We start from the raw sequence: 17,279 nt of genomic DNA, 5'->3' as shown, positions 1-17,279 counted from the left end.
CAAAACCTACAACTTTTCTAAGTGAAAAAACATCTTGTGTCCTATCCGAAACTCAACCGAGCCCTCAGGTCTCCAAACCAAACATACACGCAACCCTAAAAACATTATACGGACTTACTCGTGCGATCAAATTGCCAAAATAATGCCTTGAACTACGAGTTTGGCATCAAAATCAAAGAAAAATCTCAATAACTCTTAAGTTCAAATTTTCACAACTAAGGGTCCGATTCACGTCATATGAGGTCCGTTTCTTACCAAATTTTACAGGCTCAACTTAAATACCATATATGACCTGTACTAGGCTCCGAAACCAAAATACGGGCATGATACTATCAAATTCAAATATTTTTAAATTTTCAAAAACTCTTATAATTTCAGTTAAACAATTTTCTTCAAAAGTTCATTTCTTGGGCTTGGGACCTCGGAATTCATTTCTGGGCATACGCCCAAGTCCCATGTTTTCGTACGGACCCTCCAAAATCGTCAAATCACGGGTCCGGGTGCATTTACCCAAAATGTTGACCGAAGTCAACTTAAATTCAATTTTAAAGGTAAAATTAGCACTTTTGTCAAATTTTCACATAAAAGAGTTTCGGATATGTGCCTGGACCGCACACGCAAATTGAGGTGAGATAAAAGGAGCTTTTTAAGGCCTAGGAACACAGAATTGACTTGTAAATCAAGTGATGACCTTTTGGGTCATCACCCGAAGCATCACAATACATTGTATATGAACCTAAAGCTGATGACAAAACTAATACTGGAGTTGTAGTGAAGACAGTCTTGAGCTTCATAAAGCTCTCCTCACACTCATCTGACCACCTAAATGGAGCACCCTTTTGGGTCAATTTGGTCAAGGGTGATTCAATAGATGAAAATCCCTGAACGAACCGACGGTAATATCCTGCCAAACCAAGAAAACTGCGAATCTCTATGGCTGAGGATGCTTGGGCCAACTCTGAACCGCCTCTATCTTTTTTGAATCAACCTAAATACCCTTACTGGACACCACATGCCCCAAGAAAGCCACTGAACTAAGCCAAAACTCACACTTGGAGAACTTTGCATAAAGCTTCTCCTCCCTCAACTGCTGCAACACAACTCTCAAATGCTCAGCGTTCTCCTCCTGACTACGCGAGTACACTAGAATATCATCAATGAATACAGTAACGAACGAGTCAAGATAAGGCTAAAACACTATATTCATCAAATGCATGAATGCTGCTGGGCATTAGTCAGCCTAAAATAAATCACAAAAGAACTCATAATGACCATATCGGGTCCTGAAAGCCGTCTTAAGAATATCTGAGTCCCTGATCTTCAAGTGGTGATACCCTGACCAGAGATCAATCTTGGAGAACACTCTTGCTCCCCGAAGCTGGTCAAATAAATCATCAATTCGAGGCAAAGGATACTAGTTCTTCATTGTAAATTTGTTCAACTACCTGTAATCAATGTACATCCTCATCGTTCCATCCTTCTTCTCCACAAATAGAATCGGGGCATCCCAAGGCAACACACTAGTCCGAATAAACCCCTTATCAAGGAGTTCCTGAAGCTGCTCTTTCAACTCCTTCAACTTCGCTGGTGTCATACAATATGGTAGAATAGAAATAGGCTGAGTGCCTGGCACCAAATAAATACAAAAGTCAATATCCTTGTCCGGTGGCATGCCCGGCAGGTCTGCAAGAAACACATCGCGAAAATCCCTCACTACTAAAATAAAATCGATACTAGGAGTCTTTGCACTGACGTCCCTTACAAAGGCTAAGTATGAATGACTACCTTTACCAACCATCCGTTGGGTCTTCAAAAATGATATCACTCTACTGGGGACAAAATCAGTCAAACCTCGCCACTCAATCTGTGGCACACTCGGCATAGCCAACATCACTGTCCTAGCATGACAGTACAATATAGCACAACACAGAGATAGCCACCATGCCTAATATCACATCAAAGTCCACCATACAAAGTAAAAAAGGGTCCACTCGGGTCTCTATACTCCCAATAGTTACCACACACGACCGATATACGCGGTCCACAACAATAGTATCGCCCACCGAAGTAGATACATGAATATATGAAACAAGAGACTGACGAGGCGTATCCAAATAACGAGCAAAATATGATGACACATATGAAAAAGCGGAACAGGATCAAATAATACAGAGGCATCACTGTGGCAACCTGAGACAATACTTGTAATCACGGCATCTGAAGCAATAACATCTGGTCTAGCTGGGAGTGCATAGAAACGGGCCTAACCAACACCAGATCGACCTCCCCCTCTGAGGAGACCCCCAGCTGACTGACCCCCACCTCTAGCTTCCTGAGCGGGTGGTGAAGTAACTGGAGCTGAAGTTGAGGGGTGACTCATTTACTGAGATGAACCCCCAACAAAACGAGGACATTGTCTCCTCATATGCCCAAACTCTCCATACTCATAACAATTACCTGGTGTGGGGGATGGGGATTGAAGGAAACCCGTAGCACCGGGATGACTAACAGAAGAACCTGATATAAAAGAGCCCTGAACTGATGGAGTACATGATGAATTCTGGGCTGGAAGGTCACTAAGTGATGAATGGACCTTATTTGAACTGTGAGAACCATGGTTCGATGATGCACCACGATGAACTGGGCGAGGCGACTAAGCATGTTTGAATGGACGACCTCTGCCATGCTAAAACTGGCCTCTCGAAGGAGCACCATAAAAACTATCAGATCCCCGAGACCTCTTGGCCTCCATGTGATCTCGCTCTTGGCGGCGAACTGACTCAATATCTCGAGCAATATCAACAACCTGCTCAAAGGTAGCACTTGACACCTTCTCTATGGTCATGAGAATCCGAAGCTAATATGTGAGGCTATCCACGAACCTCCTGATCCTCTCTCTATATATAGGAACCAACCAAACAACATGACGAGCTAGCTCTAAAAATCTCATCTCATACTGCGTCACAGTCATATCATCCTGACGCAACTGCTCAAACTACCTGCACAACTCCTCTCTAAGAGACTGTGGCACACACTTCTCCAAAAAGAGAGTGAAAAACTGCTGCCAAGTAAGGGGTGCTGCATCAACAGGCCTACGCCTCTCATAAGCCTCCCACCAAGTAAAGTCTGCTCCTGAAAACAGGAAAGTAGTGAACGAGACCCACTGGTCTCCAAAATACCCGCGGTCCGAAGCATCCTTTGACACATGTCCAAGAAAACCCGCGCTTCCTTGCCTTTTGCACAATTGAAAGTCGGAGGCTGAAGTTTATCAAACCTCTCCAATCGACATTGCTCGTCGTCAGGCATAACTGGTACCACATAATCCTGAGCGGGTGCAACCGGCTGGGCTGGAGGTGCCTCTGGTGTCTGAAGTTCCTGCACAACTTGCTAAGGTGTGCGAGCGACGAAGGTCTGGGTGCCTCTCCCGGCTTGAGAAGTAGTTGTGGCCCTAGTAACTGAGATCGCCCAGCCAGGCTAGTGCACACTGATAGAATCTGGGCTAGGGCCTCATGAAGGCCTGGAATAACAATTGGCACAGCCAGTGCCTGAGCTGTCCTGCTGGAGCATTCGCAACTAGGACCTGATTATGAACTGGGGTAGCTGGTGGATCTGCAGGTGCTGCCCTATCTAGTGTGCGGGCTACACCCTTGACCCTGCTACGGCCTCGACCGCGACCTCGGCCTCTAGTGGCCCCAACTGGTGGTCGTCCATCTTGACCAGTAGCACCTGTCCTCAGCATCTGTGAAAATAGAATAACAAAAGTTTAGTACAAGAATTAACAGATTCACACGACAGGAATTTCAAGAATGTGAAGCTTTTCCTAAAGGTTCTGCAACCTCTTGAGGATAAGTACAGACATCTCCGTACCGATCCGCAAAACTCTACTAAACCAGCTCATGAGCCGTGAGACCTATGTAAGCTAGGCTCTAATACCAACTTGTCACGACCCCAAACATCCCGATTGTGATGGCTCCTACCACAGTACTAGGCCAGCCGAAACAACACGAACAATATAAAGGTCTTTTGTAAATTCATCTTTTAATCTCTTAAATTTCCATGTTTAATCAACTAAAATTCACCATAGATACGAGTATTAAGTTCAAAAATCTTACCTCAACATGAATCCCCTTGATTCCCTATTCAAAACACTCCAAAAGCTCCAATCCCGACTTCAAAAATGGTGGAATGGGCTAAATTTCGCGAAGAGGAACTTATATACTTTCTACCCAGTGATTTCCACATTTGCGGAAAAAATTTTGCACCTGCGGGCCGCTTCTGAGCCCCAAAAATCCGCACCTACAGAATCTACTTATCTCCTCAGACATCACACCTGCGACCTAGGTCTCGCACCTGCGGTCTCACAGATGCGTTCAAGATCTTCGCTTCTGCGACCAACACTGCTTCTGCAGTTTCTTTTTTGCTTCTGCGGCTCGCACATTCCGTCCCCACTCTGCAGGTGCGGTTATGACAGAAGCAGCAGCTTCAGCTGCTCCAATTCAAGTCCAAACTTTCCTACAACCTTCCGAATTCATTCCGAGGCCCTCGGGACCTCAACCAAAAATACAAACAAGTCGCATATTGTTATTCAAACTCATACCAACCCGCGAACCACTCAAAACAACATCAGAACCCCAAATCGCCCTCCGAATGACTTGAAATTTTGCACACACGTCACAAATGACACAACGGACCTACTCCAAATTCTTGAATTCCATTCCGACCCTGAAATCAAGATTTCCACTATCGACCGAAAACCGCCAAATTTCCAATTTTGTCAATTCAAACCTAAATCTACCATGGACTTTCAAATTACATTGCGAACATGATACTAAGTCCAAAATCACATAACCTATCCGAACCATCAGTATTCACATCCGAGGACTTTTACACATAAGTCAATATCTGATTGACTTTTCCAACCTAAGCTTCCAAATAAGAGACTAAGTTTTCACTCCATGACCATTCTGAACAAAGAACAAGCAACACAATATGATGAAATACAGCTGAACAACACATAAAGAAGCAAAAATGGGGAGAACGTGACTATAACTCATGAAACGACCGGCCGGGTCGATACATTATATATATTGAAATCTCCATGATATGGCAAAAAGGCATAGTACAAGCCAGAAACAATATACTTTGGCAAAAATCATTACTAGAAAATAATAGTAATCAATTTGATCACACCAATTCAAAATAGAAACGGACAAAATTAGAACTCAACGGTTTCGAGGGATCAGTGATTTTTTTTAAGCAATTCCATCTAACAGAATATAACTCCACTATTTACAAATCAAAGATGGGTGGGTATTATATATAAAACTAATAAGATGGATTTGTCTAAAATGAAATTAGCATTGTCATGAACACAATATCGACATTGAACAACACGACTAAACTTGGCTCTGATACCACATGTTGATATTTATTACATATGCAAAGCCATCACAACGAAAATTAAACAAGAACTTACCTTCAGCCATTGTTGTTCAAGCTCTATAGGGAATCGCCTTTGAATCCTTTAGTAGAAACCTAGAGAGCCTTCTAGCCTGTGCCTATCATTGGATGCCAGACGATGGAGTCACAAGTGTATTTATAGGTAGGCTAGGGACTCTTAGGCAAATATTTTAACCCTAGGGACTTCTCTTTAAATTATAGTTGCCCTAGGGACTTCTCTTTAAATTATAATTACCCTAGGGACTCCTAATATATGGTAGTTTCTTTTCATCAAAGAAATTACCATATATGCATAACTATAGAATATTATCTGATATATCATTTCTTTTGAGAGACAAGGTAAATAATTGTGACGACCCGGCCGGTTGTCTTAAGAATTTATGCCTCGATCCCATATTAACTGCTTACCCCAAGTTTTTTTCTGCTATTTTGATTTGTCGGGATGTTCTGTTTTATGTTTCAGAGAGTTTTGGACACTAAGTCCCTAAATGAGAGCTTAAGTGTTGGAAAGTTGATCGTAGTTAGAACAGTGTGAAGATGGCCTCGGAATGGAAATCTGAAGGTTCTGTTAGCTCCGTTAGGTGATTTCGGGCTTAGTGGCGTGTTCGAATTGTATTTTGGAGGTCCATAGCTAATTTAGGCTTGAAATGCCAAAAGTTGAATTTTTAAGTTTCTGGTTCGATAGTGAGATTGTGATCTGAGGGTCAGAATGGAATTACGGAAATTGGAGTAGCTCCATAGTGTTGAATGTGACATATGTGCAAAATTTTGGGTCATTCGGACGAGGTTTGCTAGACGTTTTGATCGAAAGCATATTTTTAGAGATTTTTGGAATTCTTAGGCTTGAATCCGATGAAAAATAGGTGTTTTGATGTTGTTTTGAGCGTTCTAAAGGTTGGAACAAGTTTAAATGATGTTTTAGGATTGGTTGGCAGGTTTGGTTGAGGTCCCGGGGCCCTTGGGATGATTAAAGATGGTTGACGGAAATATTTTGGAATTAAAGTTACAGCTTCAGCTGCTGGTTCTGTCATAACCGCACCCGCAGTTTGGGTTCCGCGGGTGCGGCGCCGCAAAAGCGTCTCAGCAGTCGCAGAAGCAGAAGTGAGGAAGGAGCTAGAGTCCGCAGATGCAGTGAGGTAACTGCAGAAACGGCACCGCATCAGCAGTAATGTAGTCGCAGGTGCGGAAAGTCCTGCTTAAGTGAGAAGTCGCAGATGCGACCTTTGGTCCACAAAAGCGGGACCGCAGATGCGGAAACAGCTGGGCAGAAATATGAAATTTTGAGGGTTTAGTTTCAAAAGTTGGAAATTCGATTTGGATCTCGGGAGAGGGCGATTTTGAGACGAAATTGAAGAGGAGATCATTAGGTAACGATTATTTAACCCTTTCTAGTTATATTCCATCAATCTATAGTTAGTTTCATCATTTAATTTTGGATTAGAGATGAAAATTGGAGAAAAGTTGGAAGAAAGTTCTTAGACCTAGAATTCGACTTTTGATTGGGAATTTGACCTTAGATTTGGATAATTTTGGTACGCATGAACTTGTGAGAGCGTGAGGATTCTGAAAATATAAATTTTACCCGATTCCAAGACGTGGGCCAGAGGGGCGTTTTGGTCATTTTACATAATTTTGTGTATTAGCTTAGAATTTAATTATAGAATCAGTTACTTGAAGTGTTATTTACATTATGCAATTGAATTGAATAGATTTGGGCCATTTGGAGTCGAGTACCCGTGGCAAGAGCATGGTTTCGGGTTGATTTTGAGCCGGTTCGAGGTAAGTGGCTTATCTAACCTTGTGTGGGGGACCTTCTGTCACGACCCTAAATCAGGACCTGGTCGTAATGGCGCCTCTCGTGAAGACAAGGCCAGCCGACACATCCCATTTTTACAATTATTAATAATTTAGCATTTAGAAACAATCTAAACATGAATAGATAATCCAAAGTAGCATATAATATCATAAATACGCGAAAGAACAACCCAACACAGCCCTAACCGGGGTGTCACTAGTCATGAATATCTATAAAACCTAATAAAAGTCTGAAAGGTCTTCAACTAGTACAAAAGTTTGATATGAGATAGAAATGATAAAGAGGGAGAAACAAGAGTCAGCGGACGTCAAACAGCTACCTTATGAACTCCGAATGTCCGCCGGGAGCTCTCAACTCGCACTGGCAGGATCAGCAACGCCTGAATCTGCACACAGGGGTGTAGGGAGTAAAGTGAGTACTCCAACTCAGTGAGTAACAAATGTAAATAATGACTGAAAGTAAGAAAACATATAAGGCACAAGGCATTCCATAATGAGGCAGTAAAACCATTTAAAAGCGGTAGAATAGTGAAAAGTCAAGAAAAACCATCTTTCAACAAGTAAACAAGTAATTAACAGTAAATTATGAAAAGTAAACACATAAAGGTTCGCCCTTCGTGCACAGTATCACCACATCCGCCCCTCGGGAAAGATTGCAGAACAATAATAGCCCCTCGGGCTCAATCTCACATCACAATGGGTACCCGCGCTCAGTGGGGGTGTGCAAACTCTTGTAGGGGCCCCTTACGGCCCAAGCGTAATAACAAGCTATCTCGTGGCATCAAATCTAGGCCTTCAGCCTTATATCAATCAAGCTACCTCGTGGCGTATATATCTCAGGCCCTCGCCCTCAAATCAGTAGCAGTGTTTCCTCATAACATAGGTCCTTGGCCTTACTCAGTCAAAAATCCTCACAAGCCCCTCAGGTAATAGTAAAATAGTGTTTCTCAGCCCAAACATCATTTAAAATATCATTTAAATCTTAAAACCTAGTAAAACATAGATGAGTATGAAAAACAGTGGAAAAATAACATGACTGAGTTCAAGTATAAAGTCAAAACAGTGAGGAAATATCAATAAAAAACCTCAAAGGGTTCAAATAGTTGGCACTAGGCCCAAATATGGCATTCAGCGAAAATCATGATGATAGCAAATAGATTTCAGTCAAATACGTGGTAAAATAGTCATTCACGACGGACTAAGTCACAATCCCCAATAGTGCACGATCCCACGCTCATTACCAAGCATATGCCTCACCTCAATATAGCACAAGATGTGCAAATCCGGGGTTTCAAACCATCAGAACATCATATACAATCATTACTCACCTCGAACCGGTCAAATATCTAACTCGAGATGCCTTTCCCCTCAAATTGGCCTCCACGCACGTCAAATCTATCCAAAATCAGAACGAGAACGTCAAAATATGCTAAGGGAATAAAGACCAAGCGAAAATAATCAATAAATGGAACAAATCCCGAAATTACCAAAATTCGACCATCGGTCCCACATTCGGAATTCAATAATTCTCACATCAACGGATTCCTTATCTCCCCACGAGTTCATACATACCAAGAACATTAAAATCCATCCACAAATGACCCTTCAAATCCCAAATGTTTGGTCTCCAATTTCAAGCCCCAACTCTTCAATTTTTAGGCTTAGATTTCATGATTTTCTAGGGGGAATTCACATAATAATCGAGTTTTAAGTCCAAGAATCTTACCTCCCAATGATTCCCCTTGAATCCCTCTTCAATCTCCTTCAAAACTCTCCCAAAATGACCAACCATGGAGGAAATGATCCCCAAAATCGGGGACAAGACGAGTTAAAAACATTCTGCCCAGGCCTTAATTTCCTTCTTCGCGAACGCGATCAAAGCTTCGCATTCGCGAAGCACAAAATAACGTTGACCATAATCCTCTTACTCGAACGCGATACAATCCACACGAATGCGATGTTTTTCCCAGATGAACCTTCGTGAACGCGATCCTTCCATCGCAAACGCGATGGGTTAATTTCCACTAAAGCTTGACCTTTCAATTCCTTTTATGCAAACCTGACTACACGCCCACGAACGCGATGCACAACCTCGCAGCCCTTCATGAACGCGTCACCTGCCTCGCGAACGCGAAGGTTAAATTTCTACCTCCCTCAGCAGACTCTTCGTGAACGCGAGCCTCTCGCGAACGCAAAGACCAAAATGCCTGCAACTGCTGGAACTCAAAATCTCGAATTTTTCCAACGTCAAAATGATCTGATTGACCACTCGAAACCCACCCGATGCCCCCGGTGTCACGACCCAAACTGGAGGCCATGACTAGTACCCGACCATACTTGTCGAGAACCAAAGTACATTTTATCTAACCTTTTTTTTATTATCTTTTAGGGTTGACGAGATCAATATAAATGGTAGACCTGGATTATGGACAACCAGCAATAAAATATGATGGCATGAACATACATAGCAAGGGATGACCATACAATCAATAAACTACATATAAGGTACGAGCTACCACGCTACCATGAAAGACTATACAACAAAAACTAGCCGACAAGGCATACCAAACTGTACATGAGTCGACACTTGTCTATGAGCCTCTATAGGAACATAAGTACTGCAACATAGCCGGAACAGGGCCCCGACATACCCATAATGTCTATAACAAAAATGCATACCAAGACCACGGCAAGTCCGGGGAGGGATCTCGCCAATCACTGCTGAACTGGACAACCTACTGTGGTGGGGGAGATGCACCTGCCTGTCTATTAGGGCCTGCAGCACGACATGCAGCGTCCACAAATAAAAGGACGTCAGTACGAATAAAGTATTGAGTATGTAAGGCAGGGAACCATAAATATGAACAGTAATGTAAGCAGGGATAGAGAATATACAACCTGGAACATCTGAGTAACTCTGAGGGATACTGACATGAAATGCATGATACATATGTATGTATACATAAACGTTTAAAACATACGCCTCTGTGGGCATCATCATCATCATATCGTACCCAGCCATAATAGGCTTGGTAAAAACGTACCCGGCCGTCATAAGGCTCGGTAGAATCGTACCCGGCCACGTGGAACTCGGTAAAACCCAACTAATTAGTGGTTGCACAATAGGTGTCGTACCCGGCCAACTATAGCGTGGCTCGGTAGAGTAAAATAGATACATATATATAATGCATGCTCGACTCATGGAATCACATTCTAAACCTTTCGGAGTGACATAAGGTCGGTATCCTCTGTACACGTTATTAGGACCAACTCTTCATTACGAACCTTATAAGAATCAGGAAGTACCAGCAACATTGATAACATAAGAATAAGAGAAGCAACATTAACTTCAATCGTTCTATAAGAGGGAAAGCAATGTAAGTACTGCTAGCTTCTAAGAGTAGAGTATCTTTGGAAGCTCGTTCATTACATTATGTACAATCGGAGTCGTGCAACAGAAGAAAAGGGATAGCCTCACGTACCTTGTATATACTTCCCCAATCACAAGCTATGCAATTGTCACAACTCCTTAGTCTACAATAAGATAAACGATACTATCGTTATCATTTAAGCGTCATAAATATTATGTATCGACCACAACCTATTTTACGTTGAAACGGACAACACCTCCCCTATATATATGACTTCACACCATTCCAAACAATCACCAAACAGCCCAAACAACCTCAATAATAAACATATTGAGCCTCCCAAAAGAGTCCACACACAACCTAATAATAGCATACATACGGCGACCACCGTAGTCATGTCAAACGACCTGGAAATATTATGAATAACTATCCGCCCACAACCCTACATATATATGGTATTTCTCCACACACTTACACCTCCAAAACTCCACAAAATATTAGTAAAACACGCAGCCCAATAGCAACACAAAATAGTCCACAAAACAGTTCGCTACAAGTGAATAACTCGAACTCACGGCTTCCGATCACCGTCCCGTGAGTTCTTACATGTATAGAACGAATTACCATGAATTAACAGCAGAGAAAAATGTATGAAAGATGGCAGTAACTTACATTACTTGTTGGATAACTCAGCCCTTCCCTTGGTTCTTCAAGCTCTAGGTTTTACCTTCAAATAGAACTTGAAAGAGAGGGAAAATCGATTAGGGTTTGTGTGGGATTTTTGGGGAGGAGTTGCAGGGGTTAACTTTGGTTTTGAGGGTCTGAAAAATGGATGAAATAACTGAGTTCATAACCCCTTAAAAGTCCTCTCTTGGCCGACTTAGGGCTTTTAATTTTGTCCTATCATTTTGGCAAGTAGGTGATGCACCTACTTGTCATCTACCAATCTGCGCAAGCTTGCAAAAATATGAATATCTCTATACTCCGAGATCGTATTGACAAACGGTTTAATGCGTTGGAAACTAGACTCATAGGTCTTTAATTTGGTGGGTATATCATCCCGTAATACCTTGTAAATTAGGATAAAAGTTTAGAAATATTTAACCTAATGTTTAAGTAAAATTATGAACCTAAGTTGCGACAACGTTTGTCGACTTTTGTTTCATAACTCGTTTGACTTCAAGACTTATGATACAGATATTATATGATTCAAACACTTTAATACATGACCTTGAGTGTATTAAGAACCTCTAGGTTTACCTGAAAATACGAGTTACAACATCCTTGATTCGTTTAACTTCTAATACTTGTTAATCACCCTTATACACCCTTGTATCACTTTAGACCAATAGGATTAACTTCTTATCATCTCAAAGGTAATTCCTTCTTGAATTTATGTTAACTAATATATGGAATGAACTAACGCGTGTGGATATGGGTTGTAACACCCTTCCCCCTTAGGAACATTCGTCCTCGAATGTAAGGGTTCATGGGGAGTTTAAATCATCGCGGATTCCGGCCAAGTTTCTCCCATAAATAGAGGACAAACTTGCAAGTGGTTAACTCAACGTATGGCCCTACAAGAGTATGCAAAGCATTATGGACATGTACATTATCTGCATATCGCCATTTTGTGTTAAGGAAGAGTTTTCTCAAGTTATTGCTTTCCTTATAGAGCCATTTCACCTTCCAATGTATCATGTGTTCCACCAACATCCTTGTTATCTTTATTCTGGAATAGGTACGGGTATTTAGACTTCTTCTCCTCTTCTGCTTCCCGTGTTATTTCTTCCATATTCTTGTTCCTCCACAATACTTTGATGGAAGCTACATTTTTTGTTCTCAGCTTGCGGACTTGTCGATCCAATATAGCCACTGGCACTTCTTCATTTGATAGGTCCTCTGTAACCTGTACATCTTTGATAGGGACGACTCGAGAAGGGTCTCCAATACATTTCCTTAACATAGATACATGGAATACCGGGTGGACAAATTCCAATTCGGATGGCAATTCTAACTTATAAGCAACCTGTCCATTCCGTCGAAGAATTTTATATGGCCCAATATACCTTGGACTCAGCTTACCTTTCTTCCCAAAATGCATAATACCCTTCATTGGTGAGATCCTCAAGAAAACCCAATTACCAACCTCAAACTCCAGATCACGATGTCGGACATCGAAATAAGATTTTTGCCTGCTTTGTGCAGTCCTCATCGAAATATAATTGTGTTTCACCGACTTCGAACCATCCAACTGGTGATCTACATCTTCTCCCATATAGTGCCTCGTATGGGTCCATTTTAATACTGGAATGGTAGTTATTATTGTAGGCGAATTCTATGAGTGGAAGATAGTCATCCCAATTTCCCTTAAAATCTAGAACACATGCTCGTAGCATATATTCCAGTGTCTGAATGGTACGTTCAGCATGTCTGTTAGTCTGCGGATGAAATGTAGTGCTAAGATTCACTTGTGTGCCTAAACCCTTCTGAAAAGACCTCCAAAAGTTAGTTGTAAATTGAGCTCCTCGGTCTGATATAATAGATACCGGCACACCATGAAGCCTAACAATCTCCTTGATATACAACTTCGCATAATTTTCAGCCGTGTAAGTTGTCTTAACTGGCAGAAAATGGGCACATTTTATAAGTCGATCAATTATCACCCAGATGGAGTCAAACTTTTGATAAGAGCGAGGTAATCCGATAATGAAGTCCATATTAATCACCTCTAATTTCCAGGTCGGAATCTCTATATTTTGAAGTAATCCACCGGGTTTCTGATGTTTTATCTTTACTTGTTGTTAATTGGGACACTGGGCTACAAATTCTGCAATAGACTTCTTCATGTTATCCCACCAATACTGCTCCTTGACATCATGATACATCTTTGTCGAGCCGGGATGGATGGAATATCGGGATTGATGAATCTCATTCATAATCTTCTCTCGCAACCCTGCCACATTAGGCACACATAATCGGCCCTGGTATCTCAGTGCCCCATCTCTTCCGATCTCAAAAGCCATACTTTTACACTGCTGAATGCTCTCTCTTAATCGTACTAAGATAGGATCTTCATATTGCCGTGCTTTTACCTCGGCTACCAAAGATGATTCTGATGTATTCTGTACAGTAACACCTCCGTCATCAGAGTCTAACAATCTGATTCTCATATTGGCTAGCTGATGAAGCTCTTTAGTCAACCCCCATCTACCTGCCTCAATATGTACTAAGCTTCCCATTGATTTACGGCTGAGAGCGTCTGCCACAACATTGGCTTTACCGGGATGATACAATATCTCGACGTCGTAGTCTTTCAGTAATTCAAGCCACCTACGCTGCCTCAAATTCAACTCTTTCTGCTTGAAGATGTATTGTAAACTCTTGTGATCTGTGTAGATGTCAACATGGACGCCGTATAAGTAGTGCTGCCATATCTTCAAAGCATATATTACTGCAGCCAATTCCAAATCATGGGTTGGATAATTCTTTTCATGCTTCTTCAATTGTCTTGATGCATAAGCAATCACCTTCCCACGCTGCATCAATACGCACCCTAAACCTATACCTGAGGCATCACAATATACCACATAACCTTCTGTTCCTTCAGGGAGAGTGAGCACTGGTGCGGATGTCAATCGATTCTTCAGCTCCTGAAAACTACGTTCACAAGTGTCAGACCACTGGAACTTGGTAGCTTTCTGTGTTAACTTAGTCAATGGTGATGATATAGAGGAAAACCCTTCTACAAACCGCCTATAATATCCTGCTAGCCCTAGGAAGCTGCGGACTTCTGATGGTGTTGTAGGTCTCGGCCAATTCTTTACTGCATCGATCTTCTGAGTGTCGACACTAATACCCTCGTCAGATATCACATGGCCAAGGAACGCTACTGAGTTCAGCCAAAATTCACATTTGGAGAGCTTAGCATATAACTTACGATCCTGAAGCGTCTGTAATACTATCCGCAAGTGGCCCGCATGTTCCGCCTCCGAACGAGAATATACTAGAATGTCATCAATGAATACAATCACGAACACATCAAGATAGGGCCTGAATATAGTATTCATGAGATCCATAAAAGCTGCTGGGGCATTTGTTAGCCCGAACGACATCACCAAGAACTCAAAGTGCCCATATCTTGTCCGGAAGGCCGTCTTTGGAATATCCTTCTCCCTAACCCTCACCTGATGATACCCTGAACGTAAATCAATCTTGGAGAAATACTTGGCACCCTGGAGTTGGTCAAACAGGTCATCAATTCTTGGAAGTGGATACTTGTTCTTTATAGTAGACTTATTCAACTGTCGATAGTCGATACACATCCGTAACGACCCGTCTTTCTTCCGCACGAATAGGACTGGTGCACCCCAAGGTGAAGTGCTAGGCCTAATAAAGCCCTTATCCAGCAAGTCCTTCAACTGCACCTTCAACTCTCGCAACTCTGCCGGGGCCATTCTGTATGGAGGAATAGAGATCGGTTGAGTGTCAGGAAACACATTAATGCTAAACTCAATCTCCCTTTCAGGAGGAAGGCCCGAGAGTTCATCTGGGAAACATCTGGGAATTCGTTGACCACGGGGATTGATTGTAAAGTAGGCGGTTTCGCCTCCGCATCCCTAACGCGAACGAAATGATAAATGTAACCTTTTGAGATCATTTTCCTTGCCTTAAGATAGGAAATAAACCTACCTTTTGGTGTAGCAATATTCCCTTTCCATTCAATGATGGGTTCACCAGGAAATTGAAACCTAACCATCTTCGTACGACAGTCAACATTTGCATAGCATGAGGCCAACCAGTCCATTCCCATTATCACATCAAAATCAACCATTTCTAACTCAAATAAATTTGCCGAGGTTTGACGACTACAAATCATCACAGTGCAACCTCTATATACCCTTCTAGCAATCACAGAATCTCCTATCGGAGTAGATACCGCAAGGGGTTTACTTATCAATTCAGGTTCAATGCCAAACTTATTAGCCACAAAGGGTGTAACATATGATAATGTAGATCCCGGATCAATCAGCGCATATACATCATAAGAAAACACAGATATAATACCTGTAACAACATCTGGAGACGACTCGAGATCCTGTCGACCTACTAGAGCATAGGTTCGATTTTGAGCACCACTCGAACTCGGCACTGCACCTCTACCCCTACCACGACCTGTCGACTGCTGAAAACCCCGTGCTGGAGGTCGAACTGATGAGGAAGAACCAGACACAGATCCAGTCGGCTGAGCCATACCATCACCTCCTCTATTAGGACAATCCCGCATCATATGGCCAGGCTGCCCGCACGAATAGCATGCATCAGAACCTCGACGACACAGTCCAAAGTGGGCCTTGCCGCACTGATCACAATGTGGTGTTGGGGGTCTCATCTGACTAGTATCCCTGTGATGTTGCGAGCCAGATGCCCGCGAACTCTGACCTGGACCAGAATAGGATCGATCATATCGAGGCCTCTGAAACTGTGGAGGAGCACTAGCTACAGGTGGCGCCGAACTCCTCGAAAACTGTGGCCTGATGCGGCCTCTGAAGTCATCAGAATACCCTGCAAATCTCGCCCTCTTATGCTGGCCCCTATCCTGCTCCCTAACTGCCCTCTGCTGGCGCTTACGATCCTCTAGGGTCTGGGCATAAGCTTGAATACGGGAAATATCCATGCCCTCCACCAAGGAGGCTGTCGTACACTCATTTATCAGATGTGGTCCCAACCCATTCACGAACATATGCACCCTATCACTCATCTCGGCCACCATATGGGGAGCATACCTTGCCAAAGAATCAAACTGCATACTGTACTCTCGCACACTCATATTACCTTGTCTAAGGTTCAAGAACTTATCAGCTCTAGCTCGTCGTATCTCAACTGGCAAGTAGTGACGAAGAAAGGCCTCAGAAAATTCCTTCCACACAGCTGGAGGAGGGTTCGGACCCCTGGATCTCTCCCAACTATCATACCAGAGAACCGCTAAATCCCGTAGCCGATAAGAAGCCAACTCTACTGCCTCTGCATCACTAACATGCATAACCCGAAGTGTACGATGAACCTGGTCAATAAAAGTCTGCGGATCCTCCTTGGGGTCTGATCCGATAAACACTAGAGGGTCTAAATTAATAAAATCATGAACTCTCGTACTAACTGGTTTCTCAGCAACACCTGTATTCTGCCTCTGAGCATGAGCAGCTACCAAGCTAGTCAATAACTGCAAAACACTCTGCATATCCTGGTCTGTAGCGCCAGACAGAGGAACTGGACGTGTTGGGTGCCTCCTAATATCCTCTGGAGGAGACGGAGTAGCTGAGGCATGAGACGGCATCTCACTCTGAGCCTCACTTTGGCCTGCTCTGGCTTGGGGCACCTGACTGGTACCCTCTCCCACAGTTGTATCAAGTCGTCTACTAATTGTTTGCTTCCTAGTCGAAGGCATCGCTGAAAGAAAACAAGGTGAATATTAGATACAAACACTTACGACTCAACTCTACACACGATCTAGATTCAGGAAGAAGGTAACAACCCTAGATGTCATGTAGCCTCCTGATTATAAATGTGGCGCGCTACACATCCATAATCAAGACTCTACTAGACACGGCTCATAGACAATCCCTAGGACAGACT

Source organism: Nicotiana sylvestris, chromosome 9 (genome assembly GCF_000393655.2).
Source record: "Nicotiana sylvestris chromosome 9, ASM39365v2, whole genome shotgun sequence".
Lineage (NCBI taxonomy): Eukaryota > Viridiplantae > Streptophyta > Magnoliopsida > Solanales > Solanaceae > Nicotiana > Nicotiana sylvestris.
This window is presented reverse-complemented; position numbering follows the sequence as displayed.